Genomic DNA, 14,657 nt, shown 5'->3' with positions numbered 1-14,657 from the left:
GTCAGATAGAACCGAACTGAGCTCTAACAGTCAGATAGAACCGAACTGGGCTGTAACAGTCAGATAGAACCGAACTGAGCTCTAACAGTCAGATAGAACCGAACTGGGCGGTAACAGTTAGAACCGAACTGGGCTGTAACAGTCAGATAAAACCGAACTGAGCTCTAACAGTCAGATAGAACCGAACTGAGCTCTAACAGTCAGATAGAACCGAACTGGGCTGTAACAGTCAGATAGAACCGAACTGAGCTCTAACAGTCAGATAGAACCGAACTGGGCGGTAACAGTTAGAACCGAACTGGGCTGTAACAGTCAAATAGAACCGAACTGGGCTGTAACAGTCAGATAAAACCGAACTGAGCTCTAACAGTCAGATAGAACCGAACTGGGCTGTAACAGTCAGTTAGAACCGAACTGGGCTCTAACAGTGAGATAGAACCGAACTGAGCTCTAACAGTCAGATAGAACCGAACTGGGCTGTAACAGTCAGATAGAACCGAACTGGGCAGTAACAGTTAGAACCGAACTGGGCTGTAACAGTCAAATAGAACCGAACTGGGCTGTAACAGTCAGATAGAACCGAACTGAGCTCTAACAGTCAGATAGAACCAAACTGGGCTGTAACAGCCAGATAGAACCAAACTGGGCTGTAACAGCCAGATAGAACCATACTGAGCTGTTACAGCCAGATAGAACCGAACTGGGCTGTAACAGATAGAACCGAACTGGGCTGTAACAGATAGAACCATACTGAGCTGTAACAGCCAGATAGAACCGAACTGGGCTGAAACAGTCAGATAGAACCGAACTGGGCTGCAACAGCCAGATAAAACCGAACTGGGCTGAAACAGTCAGATAGAACCGAACTGGGCTGTAACAGTCAGATAGAACCGAACTGGGCTAAAACAGTCAGATAGAACCGAACTGGGCTGAAACAGTCAGATAGAACCGAACAGCTGTAACAGCCAGACAGAACCGAACTTGGCTGTAACAGCCAGACAGAACCGAACTGGGTTGTAACAGTTAGATAGAACCGAACTGGGCTGTAACAGCCAGACAGAACCGAACTGGGTTGTAACAGTCAGATAGAACCATACTGGGCTGTAACAGATAGAACCGAACTGGGCTGTAACAGCCAGATAAAACCGAACTGGGTTGTAACAGTTAGATAGAACCGAACTGGGCTGTAACAGATAGAACCGAACTGGGCTGAAACAGATAGAACCGAACTGGGCTTTAACAGTTAGAACCGAACTGGGCTGTAACAGCCAGATAGAACCGAACTGGGCTGTAACAGTCAGACAGAACCGAACAGCTGTAACAGCCAGATAGAACCGAACTGGGCTGTAACAGTCAGACAGAACCGAACAGCTGTAACAGCCAGATAGAACCGAACTGGGCTGTAACAGATAGAACCGAACTGGGCTGTAACAGTCAGATAGAACCGAACTGGGCTGTAACAGTCAGATAGAACCGAACAGCTGTAACAGCCAGACAGAACCGAACTGGGCTGTGACATTCAGACAGAACCGAACTGGGTTGTAACAGTTAGATAGAACCGAACTGGGTTGTAACAGTTAGATAGAACCGAACTGGGCTGTAACAGCCAGATAGAACCATACTGGGCTGTAACAGATAGAACCGAACTGGGCTGTAACAGCCAGAAAAAACCGAACTGGGTTGTAACAGTTAGATAGAACCGAACTGGGCTGTAACAGATAGAACCGAACTGGGCTGTAACAGTCAAATAGAACCGAACTGGGCTGTAACAGTCAGATAAAACCGAACTGAGCTCTAACAGTCAGATAGAACCGAACTGAGCTCTAACAGTCAGATAGAACCGAACTGGGCTGTAACAGTCAGATAGAACCGAACTGAGCTCTAACAGTCAGATAGAACCGAACTGGGCGGTAACAGTTAGAACCGAACTGGGCTGTAACAGTCAAATAGAACCGAACTGGGCTGTAACAGTCAAATAGAACCGAACTGGGCTGTAACAGTCAGATAAAACCGAACTGAGCTCTAACAGTCAGATAGAACCGAACTGGGCTGTAACAGTCAGACAGAAGCGAACTGGGTTTAAACAGTCAGATAGAACCGAACTGAGCTCTAACAGTCAGATAGAACCGAACTGAGCTCTAACAGTCAGATAGAACCGAACTGGGCTGTAACAGTCAGATAGAACCGAACTGAGCTCTAACAGTCAGATAGAACCGAACTGGGCGGTAACAGTTAGAACTGAACTGGGCTGTAACAGTCAAATAGAACCGAACTGGGCTGTAACAGTCAGATAAAACCGAACTGAGCTCTAACAGTCAGATAGAACCGAACTGGGCTGTATCAGTCAGTTAGAACCGAACTGGGCTCTAACAGTGAGATAGAACCGAACTGAGCTCTAACAGTCAGATAGAACCGAACTGGGCTGTAACAGTCAGATAGAACCGAACTGGGCAGTAACAGTTAGAACCAAACTGGGCTGTAACAGTCAAATAGAACCGAACTGGGCTGTAACAGTCAGATAGAACCGAACTGAGCTCTAACAGTCAGATAGAACCAAACTGGGCTGTAACAGCCAGATAGAACCAAACTGGGCTGTAACAGCCAGATAGAACCATACTGAGCTGTTACAGCCAGATAGAACCGAACTGGGCTGTAACAGATAGAACCGAACTGGGCTGTAACAGATAGAACCATACTGAGCTGTAACAGCCAGATAGAACCGAACTGGGCTGAAACAGTCAGATAGAACCGAACTGGGCTGTAACAGTCAGATAGAACCGAACTGGGCTGAAACAGTCAGATAGAACCGAACAGCTGTAACAGCCAGACAGAACCGAACTTGGCTGTAACAGCCAGACAGAACCGAACTGGGTTGTAACAGTTAGATAGAACCGAACTGGGTTGTAACAGTTAGATAGAACCGAACTGGGCTGTAACAGCCAGACAGAACCGAACTGGGTTGTAACAGTCAGATAGAACCATACTAGGCTGTAACAGATAGAACCGAACTGGGCTGTAACAGCCAGATAAAACCGAACTGGGTTGTAACAGTTAGATAGAACCGAACTGGGCTGTAACAGATAGAACCGAACTGGGCTGTAACAGTCAGACAGAACCGAACAGCTGTAACAGCCAGATAGAACCGAACTGGGCTGTAACAGATAGAACCGAACTGGGCTGTAACAGTCAGATAGAACCGAACTGGGCTGTAACAGTCAGATAGAACCGAACAGCTGTAACAGCCAGACAGAACCGAACTGGGCTGTGACATTCAGACAGAACCGAACTGGGTTGTAACAGTTAGATAGAACCGAACTGGGCTGTAACAGCCAGATAGAACCATACTGGGCTGTAACAGATAGAACCGAACTGGGCTGTAACAGCCAGAAAAAACCGAACTGGGTTGTAACAGTTAGATAGAACCGAACTGGGCTGTAACAGATAGAACCGAACTGGGCTGAAACAGATAGAACCGAACTGGGCTTTAACAGATAGAACCGAACTGGGCTTTAACAGTTAGAACCGAACTGGGCTGTAACAGCCAGATAGAACCGAACTGGGCTGTAACAGTCAGACAGAACCAAACAGCTGTAACAGCCAGATAGAACCGAACTGGGCTGTAACAGATAGAACCGAACTGGGCTGTAACAGTCAGATAGAACCGAACTGGGCTGTAACAGTCAGATAGACCCGAACTGGGCTGTAACAGTCAGACAGAACCGAACTGGGTTGAAACAGTCAGATAGAACTGAACTGGGCTGGAACAGTCAGATAGAACCGAACTGGGCTGTAACAGCCAGATAGCACCAAACTGGGCTGTAATAGTCAGACAGAACCGAACTGGGTTGAAACAGTCAGATAGAACCGAACTGAGCTGTAACAGATAGAACCGAACTGGGCTGTAACAGATAGAACCGAACTGGGCTGTAACTAGAACCGAACTGGGCTGTAAAAGTCAGATAGAACCGAACTGGGCTGTAACAGCCAGATAGAACTGAACTGAGCTGTAACAGTCAGATAGAACCGAACTGGGCTGTAACAGTCAGACAGAACTGAACTGGGTTGAAACAGTCAGATAGAACTGAACTGGGCTGGAACAGTCAGATAGAACCGAACTGGGCTGTAACAGCCAGATAGCACCAAACTGGGCTGTAACAGTCAGACAGAAGCGAACTGGGTTGAAACAGTCAGATAGAACCGAACTGAGCTGTAACAGATAGAACCGAACTGGGCTGTAACTAGAACCGAACTGGGCTGTAACAGACAGACCCGAACTGGGCTGTAACAGTCAGATAGAACCGAACTGGGCTGTAACAGATAGAACCGAACTGAGCTGTAACAGCCAGATAGAACCGAACTGGGCTTTAACAGATAGAACCGAACTGGGCGGTAAAAGTTAGAACCGAACTGGGCTGTAACAGCCAGATAGAACCGAACTGGGCTGTAACAGCCAGATAGAACCGAACTGGGCTGTAACAGCCAGATAGAACCGAACTGGGCTGTAAGAGCCAGATAGAACCGAACTGGGCTGTAACAGTCAGATAGAACCGAACTGGGCTGTAACAGCCAGATAGAACCGAACTGGGCTTTAACAGATAGAACCGAACTGGGCGGTAACAGTTAGAACCGAACTGGGCTGTAACAGCCAGATAGAACCGAACTGGGCTGTAACAGTCAGATAGAACCGAACTGGGCTGTAACAGCCAGATAGAACCGAACTGGGCTTTAACAGATAGAACCGAACTGGGCGGTAACAGTTAGAACCGAACTGGGCTGTAACAGCCAGATAGAAACGAACTGGGCTGTAACAGTCAGATAGAACCGAACTGGGCTGTAACAGTCAGATAGAACCGAACTGAGCTCTAACAGTCAGATAGAACCGAACTGGGCTGTAACAGTCAGATAGAACCGAACTGGGCTGTAACAGATAGAACCGAACTGGGCTGTAACAGCCAGATAGAACCGAACTGGGCTGTAACAGTCAGATAGAACCGAACTGGGCTGTAACAGCCAGATAGAACCGAACTGGGCTTTAACAGATAGAACCGAACTGGGCGGTAACAGTTAGAACCGAACTGGGCTGTAACAGCCAGATAGAACCGAACTGGGCTGTAACAGTCAGATAGAACCGAACTGGGCTGTAACAGTCAGATAGAACCGAACTGAGCTCTAACAGTCAGATAGAACCGAACTGGGCTGTAACAGTCAGATAGAACCGAACTGGGCTGTAACAGTCAAATAGAACCGAACTGGGCTGTAACAGTCAGATAGAACCGAACTGAGCTCTAACAGTCAGATAGAACCAAACTGGGCTGTAACAGCCAGATAGAACCAAACTGGGCTGTAACAGCCAGATAGAACCATACTGAGCTGTTACAGCCAGATAGAACCGAACTGGGCTGTAACAGATAGAACCGAACTGGGCTGTAACAGATAGAACCATACTGAGCTGTAACAGTCAGATAGAACCAAACTGGGCTGTAACAGTCAGATAGAACCAAACTGGGCTGTAACAGCCAGATAGAACCAAACTGAGCTGTTACAGCCAGATAGAACCATACTGAGCTGTTACAGCCAGATAGAACCAAACTGAGCTGTTACAGCCAGATAGAACCATACTGAGCTGTTACAGCCAGATAGAACCAAACTGAGCTGTTACAGCCAGATAGAACCATACTGAGCTGTTACAGCCAGATAGAACCAAACTGAGCTGTTACAGCCAGATAGAACCATACTGAGCTGTTACAGCCAGATAGAACCAAACTGAGCTGTTACAGCCAGATAGAACCATACTGAGCTGTTACAGCCAGATAGAACCATACTGAGCTGTTACAGCCAGATAGAACCGAACTGGGCTGTAACAGATAGAACCGAACTGGGCTGTACCAGACTGGGCCACACTGGAGTAATAATTGATTCTTATTCTGCATATAACAGGAGTGGATAAAACATGAGAAATAAATCAAACTTTCTCGACTTGTTTCAGTTTTTTTCCAGTACTGTGGGAACCTGAAGCTTGCTGTGTGGGAACCAATAAATCCTCCTGCTGCTGATGTTGGGCTTAGAACCAGAACCGTTTCCCTCAGAGTCCATGATGATGAATAAAAGCAGCGATCAGGTTATGGAGGAGAAAGGAAACCGCTTCCACTCACCGCCGCGCAGTTGGAGAACATCCCGGTCCAAACGGAGCCTCTCTATCCGGTGGCCGTTCCTACCAGCGGACCGAGTCAAGGACAAACTTTGGACGGAGCAGGAAGGCTTCAGCACGGCGACCATCGCTCTCTGGCCATTGCTGCTGTCCGCCGCAGTTGTAGAGTTTCAGCAACCGAGTAACGGCCCGTTCCGCTTTAAGGGTGACGTCAGGAAGGACTGAGAACGTCACTGTCCATGGAAGCGAACCGCCTCCTACACCGTCACCATGGCGACGGGAGTAAACATCAGAGAATCCTTTCATTGAAAATATTTGGCCTCGGATGGCTGCCCTGCTTCTTCTGCAGAGGTTTGGTTCATTAGAGAGGGGAGGAATGACAGCAGCAGCTTCATGGGAAAACGGTTCATTGCAATGAAAAAAAAATAAATATATATATATATTCTTTTTTTTTATGTATACTTGGCAATAGTATTTTAGAATAAAGTAGGGAAATATGCAGCTTATTTGTATATATTCATTCTGATATGGGAATGATTATGTGCTGCTGCTGGAAGTAAAATGCTGCTGTAATAGTTTTTATAAACAAATGTTGCAGTAACTCCTGTAGGCTTTTTTGTTTTTTCTTTATTTATAATTATTTTTTAACCTGCTGGCCTCTGGTGACCTCCAGCTGAACACACTTTGTTGGTGTTGGAAGAACTGCAGCATCTTGCTGCTAACACTAAATGCCCCTGACTGACTTCCTTCATTCCTTCTTCCCTCCCTCCCTCCGTAAATAGAGGTGAATATGCATGTTTTAAATGAATATATTTTGTTCAAGCTTTGTCATAAGACTATTTTTGATTTAGATTATTTATGTGGTATAGGATGCCTCTGGAAAAGGGTGGCTGTTGTCTTATTTGTCAAGAGGAGCCCTGGCTGTAGAGATGCATGAGTCTAAAGTTTAGTTTTTTCTGGTAGAGCAGCTGACAAACTGTTGGAAAGTTGGATCAGACATGATTCAATACTACATGTTGCAACTAATGCCTTTGACTGTTGAGTCTGTAAAATCGCAACTGAGCAGATGACATCACAAACAGTGTCTACATCAGCAGAGGGGGAAATGTAACAGACCTCCAAAATAAAATAATAGAGATTAAACTGTACTGACTGAGGTGCAGAGAGGAAAGTTCCTAGTAACATGTCCTAGATGAGACCATCTGCGGTTCACAGGCATGGCCAATCCTCCTCCTCAGCTTTTACCTTCTTTGAATCTGTTTGCTCATATGGTCAGAAAGATGCTGGAGTTTTTAAAGAAAAAATATTGCTTACTATTACTACTATCCTCTTCCCATCCCACGGGTCACGGGATTCCCGGGGGATTCTCGAAAAAATGTCAGTCTAACTGGCATAGAGAGGTTGTTTCCACTGAAGCAGCTGTGAAGGGTTTGATTCCTGACAGTCCCTGGGTTTGTAAATGGGTGTTGCATCCTGTGTGGAGCAGACCTATACCCCGAGACAGTTTGATTTACCTCCACCAAATCCTTACCTGCTTGTCCAAATATATTGTAAACCAATAAGGTCAACAAAAGGTCCTGCGGCGTCTACAACATCAGGAGCAGCGCCTCATGAGCTTCTGAGGCAGCTGCTGGAGTTGGAAAAACTGAATTTTTGCCGCTGGATGCGCCTCATCAACCAATGAGAGAAGCTGATCTGGGAGCTGGCAGGGAGTCAGACGCAGCACTGCTGATGCAGAGCGCTATGATCACTCCTCTGGAACAGTTTATTAACGCCTAAATTAACGTAAAATGTAGAAACCTGCCGGCAGAATATGTTGGCTTTTATTATCCTGCTGCCTGCAGTTTGTAGCACAGACCTGAAAAACGCTAACATCTACTTCCAGCCAGTGTTCTGTTAGCCCAGCGTACCCATAGTCAATACTGATGTGCAAGACATCAGAGTAGCATACGTCTGACACTATAAGTGGAAGGAAGTCTACTAGGCTACCTTATTGATCCGTCATATGATAAAAAAAAAGTTGTAGTTGAAGGTAAACACATAAACCTATCAGAAAAGCATACAGAGAGTCAAGTAAGCTAGTTAATTTCTGCGTGATGCAATAAACAAAAAGTTTTAGTCTGAGGTAAACAGAATTTAAAGCTAAACTGCTTTAAACACAGATGGCCTTGCTTTCTGTATTCACTACTAAACACCCTGACCAAGCAGTTAACTGGTCTGATTGTCTTATTGATCTGAAAATGGAACTGAAGTTGTTTAAATGTCCCTTTGTGCATGCGTATTACTATGGGTATGCTGGTCTGACAGAATGCCGCCACCAACAGGAGGGGAAAACCCTGGAGAGGCGAGCGGGCCTGAGGCAGCTGCTGCTGGGGATTCCCAGTGACAGCGCAGCGCCGGTATGTGGGGGTCTGAGCGGCTCCCACAGAGAAATAATCTTTGAAGGCAGGATGGTAATCTGGATGAACTGACTGCACAGACACACTTATTATTATCAGCGTTCTGATGGCATTTTAGCCAAAGGATTTTTATCAAAAACATAATTAATGTGCACAAATAAGAAATAGTTGTATTAACCATACATGGAAACAGAGTTTTATGGGGAACTTGGGACCCTGGGCAACTTCCTAGTATTGCCTAATGGTAAATCCCCCCCTCTGTGAAGATTCTTATACATCCAGGTCACGGTCAGCTTGAAAGGTTCAGTTTAGGTCAGAGGTCTTCGTTTTCCAGGCCAAGGACCCCAAACTGATGGTGAGATGGAGCGGGGACCCCCTAATTTTATATGTTGTATAACGAAAGTAATTTCTCCCTGGGATTATTAAAGTATTTCTTATTCCGATTACTGGTTGATGGGAATGAAACGGTGCCCAGCTTGAAAGAGCTCCTTGCAGGGAGGAATATATAAAAAAATAATCATCCAAAACTTTCGTGACCTCCATGCAGTACCTCTGTGGATCCCCTAGGGGTCGCAGACCCCCTGTTGAAGACCCCCGGTTTAGGCAAATGGGCGTGAAGTTTTCTAGGAGACGTTTCTCCTCTCATCCAAGGAGCTTCTTCAGCTCCAACTAGAGGTGAGGAGCACTCAGATTAATCAGTGGCCTAGACTAAACTTTTTCAAGCTTGGTTTCCAAAATATGTCACTGAGAGCCTATAAAGGGTTAAACCTCAGAATAGGAAATTCAATCTGGAATGCCTCCAAAGTTATAATACGAGTTGGAAAGTCAGGGAAACATCACAATACCCAACGTCCTCATTCAAGATGGATGTTGTTTATAAACATAACAGCGTAGAACAGCGGCCACCGGAGCCACATAGGAACAAGAAGGCGTCCAATATGGGAATCATAGATTCTCTGACCCCAAAAGACTTGCAGCCATAATTGCAGAAACATGAGGTTCTGAATAGAATTAGACTTTATTGTTTCATAGTTGGATTTTTCAGCTGCAAGTACGGGAAAAACTTTACAGCAGATGAAAGAAAAAAATACAGTGTAGTAATGAAGCTGGAGTAGTCGAATCAAGCAAATGTGCAACCGAATACATGCTTGCCACACTTTTCAGATTTTTATCTATATAAAATCCCAAAGAAATGTCTCATTAAAATTTAAGGATAAGAAATATTATTTTTAGGACTCTAAACCATAAAGATGAGCTTTGCATATTTCTCCTTTAACAGTCCAGAATATCATGAAATGAGTAAAGGCCTGAGCTGGTTGCACCACAAAAAAATCTAAATCTAACTTTATTTTTTCTTAAAACAAGAATTTTTTTTTTCTTGAGTTGAGCAGAAAAATGAGACACTTTGCCATTGTAAACTTCTTATTTTACATTTGAAATAAGAAAAAAAAAACACAATAGAAATCAGTTATTTCAAGTGCACAATAATTTCTGGCATTTACTTAATCATATTTAGTTACTTTAACACATTTTTTCTTTCATGTTAACATGGTAGGAAATAAAACAATTGTGTTAAAGTAAATAAATATGATTAATAGATACCAAAAAAAGATTTTTCAATTACACTGAAAACATTTTTTTTGTGAAATTATCTTATTTTGGTGGTAAAATGCTCTTTCCATCGGCAAATCATCTTATTTTTCTAATCAAATTAGAGGTAAATACATTTATTGTAAGAAATTTGTACTCATTTTCAGGACATTTTTGCAGTGTATCTGTGTAACACAGCATAGAGGAGCCAGCCTGTCACCATAGGCTACAAAGCCAGAGTTGTCACCAGAAGTTTGTTTTTCTTCCCACCAACTCTCTCTGCTATGGCAGCATCAGTGCACAAAAGCACAGCAGAGATTTACGAGCTCATCTGCATCCTTCCCTGGGAGGTTTACACGCTTCCAAAGCTGCAATGGCAAACAGCATCCTGCATATTTAATAAAGGATGAAATACTGCGGTGCACTGGGACACGTCTAAAGGAAGGAGCAAAGTACCACCTAAAGACGTTTTAAATACCAGAACATTTCAGCAGCATAGAACTAAACTACTTAGACTCCTTTCTTTGGAATATGCTACAGGCTTTACCACAGAAATGGAAACACGTTAGAGAGAGGAGGCCGATGAAACCAAGAGATAAAAGAATCAATTTTCCAGGTACTTAGAGATTCACTTCCACACAGAAAGCCCAGATTCTGATCTTCAGCTACCAAAGTATACATGTCAGGATAAATAATACTATTTATAGTTACTTTATTGTATCTCTCATATCGGTTTGTTGTTCTTTTTCCATCTCTTTGAAGGTGATGAAGCAGAATGAAGGTGTTTTATCTTTATCTTCTTTTTATCTCCTCTTTCTTTCATCTTTTCTCCTTTTTCCGTTTTTCCTTTCCTGTTCTACCTACATTGCAGTGTCCATATAATCTGTAAAACTCCCTGCATGATTATAATAAAGCTATTTATATGCTTAAATCAAGCGGAACACTATGGCGATAGCCGTACTGCTCCACTGGTGAAAGTAAAACCTGTTGGGCTCTTTTTGGCATCAAAACAATTATTCTTATTGCCGCAATAGCAGAGAGGACACTGTTAAAAAAAAAGAATCCATTTTCTGAGTGGTGAAAATTTATAAAACGCACTGATCCGATAATATAGGCTGATCAATAGCGCTGCAGCTAACAACCACTTTATTAGCAAACTAATCTATAAATTACTTTACTAATTAAAAGTATTTTATTAATCTCCATCTCATTCTGTTAGTAAGAGAAACGCTTTAGTTGCTTGTTTAAATATTCAGACTCACTCGTTCTAGTCTAAACACTGACCTGTAAATTTTAGCACGTTGTTTTTCCTGCTAAACTGTTTACGTTTGATCACTGCTGCACTTTAAGAACATGGAAATGTCATGAAAGCTGTACAAAAAGAAATTTTGTTATGTAACATTCTGTATACAAAACTGACAATAAATGTTGTCTAAGTCTGTCTAAATGTCCCTTTATGTCTCTTGTTGCTTTATTTATTACTTTTATTTATAAAAATCCATTTAAATCTGAAATGAAACTGAGCTCTTTAACTTTAAAACTATTTCTAATGAATATATTATCTTTAATGTTAGGATGTAAAGGAAGGAGCTGCATGTTATGATCCACTATGCTGGGATTTTTAGTAATGTTTAGTTTCACTTTGGGTTTTCAGTTAGGCTTGGATTTAAGTTTTTCAGTTTATATATATATATATATATATGCTTGTATGACTTCTCCTGTTCAGCATTCTTTAGTTTTTGCTATATTTTTATCATTCATTGTATACAGTCATCTTTAGGTTATACTTCCCAGTTACTCTTCATCGCCCCCTAATGTCGCCTTTCTTCCCATTGGTTTTCCAGTTCTTTCTCTGCTAACCAGTTCTATGGAAGAAAAACTGTCTCATTGGAATCTACCTTTTTTGTACACATGAAATTCTTTACACTGAATTTTTACCTGCAAAAATTTTAGCTACAAAACATTTGCCTGCAAAAGCGTCGAACTGTTGGTGAACTCAAGCCAAAGCAATCTACACTCGATGCAGTTGAGCAGCTTCCAGCCAATGAAATTAGCTCATCTTTTCAGAAACAAAATAGTTTGCCGCCGCTTCTTCCGGATCAAACCAAGAGCCTAGGCAGACGGGGGTGCAGCACTAGCTGTGATCAGCTCAGTTATTTCACCCAGTCCCATTAGATGGAAGACTCTAATAGCTGTCTATTAGTAGCTACCTTCGTAATCATCTCTATTCAAGAAAAACTCCTCATTCAGCTGTGAAAAAAGCTATGCCCAACTGAGTCATGTGATCAAATGACCTAATTTCCCTGGCTAGAAGCTGCTGGACTGCATCAAGTGTAGATTGCTTTGGCTTCAGTTCATCAAAAGGTCGACAATTTTGCAGTTAAATCTTTCTGAAAGCAAATTTTTGTAGCAAATTTTTTTGTAGGCAATTGTTCTGGAAGCTGAATTCTTTGCAGGCGGATTTTTTGCAGCTGATTTTGCTGATTTTATATTCCCTCATCATTAAATCAAGAACTCATCTCTGCCTCCGCTTCTGCATTTTGGATCCATCTACAAACTTCTACACATCCTGACACCAAATGTTTTTTAAAACAAAGTGTTTTAGATGTTAAACTGCTTTTAAAAAGCGAAGCTAATCTGCATGTTTAGATCAGCTTAGTTCCATTTAATGAGAACGGGTTTCAGGCATCAACATTTTAGCTTTAGGCCTCCATGGAGCCAAAAGCTAAACTAGATTGTGGGATCCTGCATTCCTGATAATTACACCTGCTATCATTAATCAGACGACCTGATCATTCAAACACCTCCTAATAACTCACTGCTGGGCTGTTTACAGCATCATCCAGTGTTAGTAAAATTTATGCAAAATAAACTCTAATATAGTTTATTCTCAGTAAAAGTGGTTGATGTTTATACACTTTTTGGTTGCAACTGAAACAGTAATGTGGAAAAATTACTCGAATGCAAACAACATTAAACATAAAATACATTTGATCACAAAAATGATCACAAAAAATAATAAATAACTAATAAATTAAAGAGAACAAAGATAATTAAATCAAACAACAAAGTGTGATTGAATCCGTCCTGGGTCAGCTCTGCTACCGATCACTTCGGTTAATTCATGAATTCAAACTATTCCGTTATGTAGCTTTACATTAAACTCAATAATCTATATTATTAGGGAAGGAAACTTTAAAATAAACTGAACAATGAGAGTTTAACATCGTTTCACTGTGATAAAGTTCAGCTGCAGGTTCTAACTTTCACTACAGAGTGGTGGGAAAACTGAAAGTGATGCAAAAAAAAATCATTGGGTCTCATGGAAGAAACCTTTTTACGTTCATGATAAAGGAACTAAATGCCTCATTCTCCATTTTTCTCCTGTTTCTAATCTTCTCTCAGGTAAGAACACATCATCTGAGTGCTCCAGGCTGACAGAGGAGTCTTGTTCAATCAGTCCATAAAAGTTATGAACAGAATCGGTGACAAAGGGCGACCTTGGTGGAGTCCAACCCTCACCGGAAACGAGTCCGACTTACTGCCGGCAATGCAGACCAGGCTATGACACCGGTCAACCAAAGACCTAACAGCCCCTATTAAAGAGCCTGGTACTCCATACTGTCTTCTTCAGATCCACAAAACACATGTAGACTGGTTGGGCAAACCACACTGCTCCTCCTGAATCTGAGATTCGACCATCAGACAGACCCTCCTTTCCAGAACCACAAGCCTGTATCAACTACAAAATACTGGTATTGCTGTTCTAATGTTTAGTGGGATATCTCCTCATCTGAACACCTTTAAAGTCGTAGGGAATCGGCTGTTTCAACCGTTGCATTTCTGAATTCTCCCAGTGGTGCCCGACTTTACACGAGTGAATAAAGGGAATGTGATTGGTCGATTATCAAGGGGGCGGGATTGTTGTGGCAGAAGGTTCGCAAACATGTTTGGTTGTGGCCGGGTTGTGGGAAGCCTCTTGCTAACCAGTTAGCAACTTAGTGCTAGCAGGTTCCCAATGGGAAATTCCATTGGGACCAAGTAGCACTAAATTGGTGACTTAGAAACGACGCTGTCAAGGAACGCTATGGACAGCGGAAACATGCAAGAGGAGGAGAGTTTAGTGTCGGAGGTCGTGGATGAGTCTCCTCCGTCATCCATTTTTTATTTAGAGGAGGAAAGCGGGGACGAAGATGTTGTGGAAGAGGACGCCAGGGCGGCAGAAGCTTGGTTTGGTGTAGAAGGCTTCCAGCCGTACATGTTTGAGCCCTTGCCTCGCAACGCTGCCAGTTCTGTTAGCTCTACGCCTGCCGAAGACACAGACGTCCATCCCCGTGAACACTGGGACACAACTCAATGGGAAAGGAAAGGATTCTGATTTCAACCGTTGCGTATATTAGCTGCGACACATGAATCAAGATGCTGTGACCGAAAACATTTGATTGATAGATGACCGTTGATATATGATTGGCCGAATTTAGGTGTTCAGGCTGACGTAGAACTAACTGGCCTGCATAAAA

At 42.9% G+C, this 14,657-nt stretch overlaps 1 protein-coding gene across 1 annotated transcript in view; it reads right to left on the bottom strand.

Moving 5' to 3' along the window:
* Positions 1-6,343, bottom strand: part of usp2a (ubiquitin specific peptidase 2a) — a 75,351-nt gene extending 69,008 nt beyond the window's left edge. Inside the window, exon 1 of the mRNA XM_038273429.1 lies at positions 6,153-6,343. The gene's annotated coding sequence lies outside the window, so the exon portion shown is untranslated. The remainder of the gene's footprint in view (positions 1-6,152) is intronic.
* Positions 6,344-14,657: the final 8,314 nt, after the last annotated feature.

This window comes from Cyprinodon tularosa, unplaced genomic scaffold, assembly GCF_016077235.1.
Source record: "Cyprinodon tularosa strain WSP-4 unplaced genomic scaffold, ASM1607723v1 ctg871, whole genome shotgun sequence".
Taxonomy (NCBI): domain Eukaryota; kingdom Metazoa; phylum Chordata; class Actinopteri; order Cyprinodontiformes; family Cyprinodontidae; genus Cyprinodon; species Cyprinodon tularosa.
This window is presented reverse-complemented; position numbering and strand designations above follow the sequence as displayed.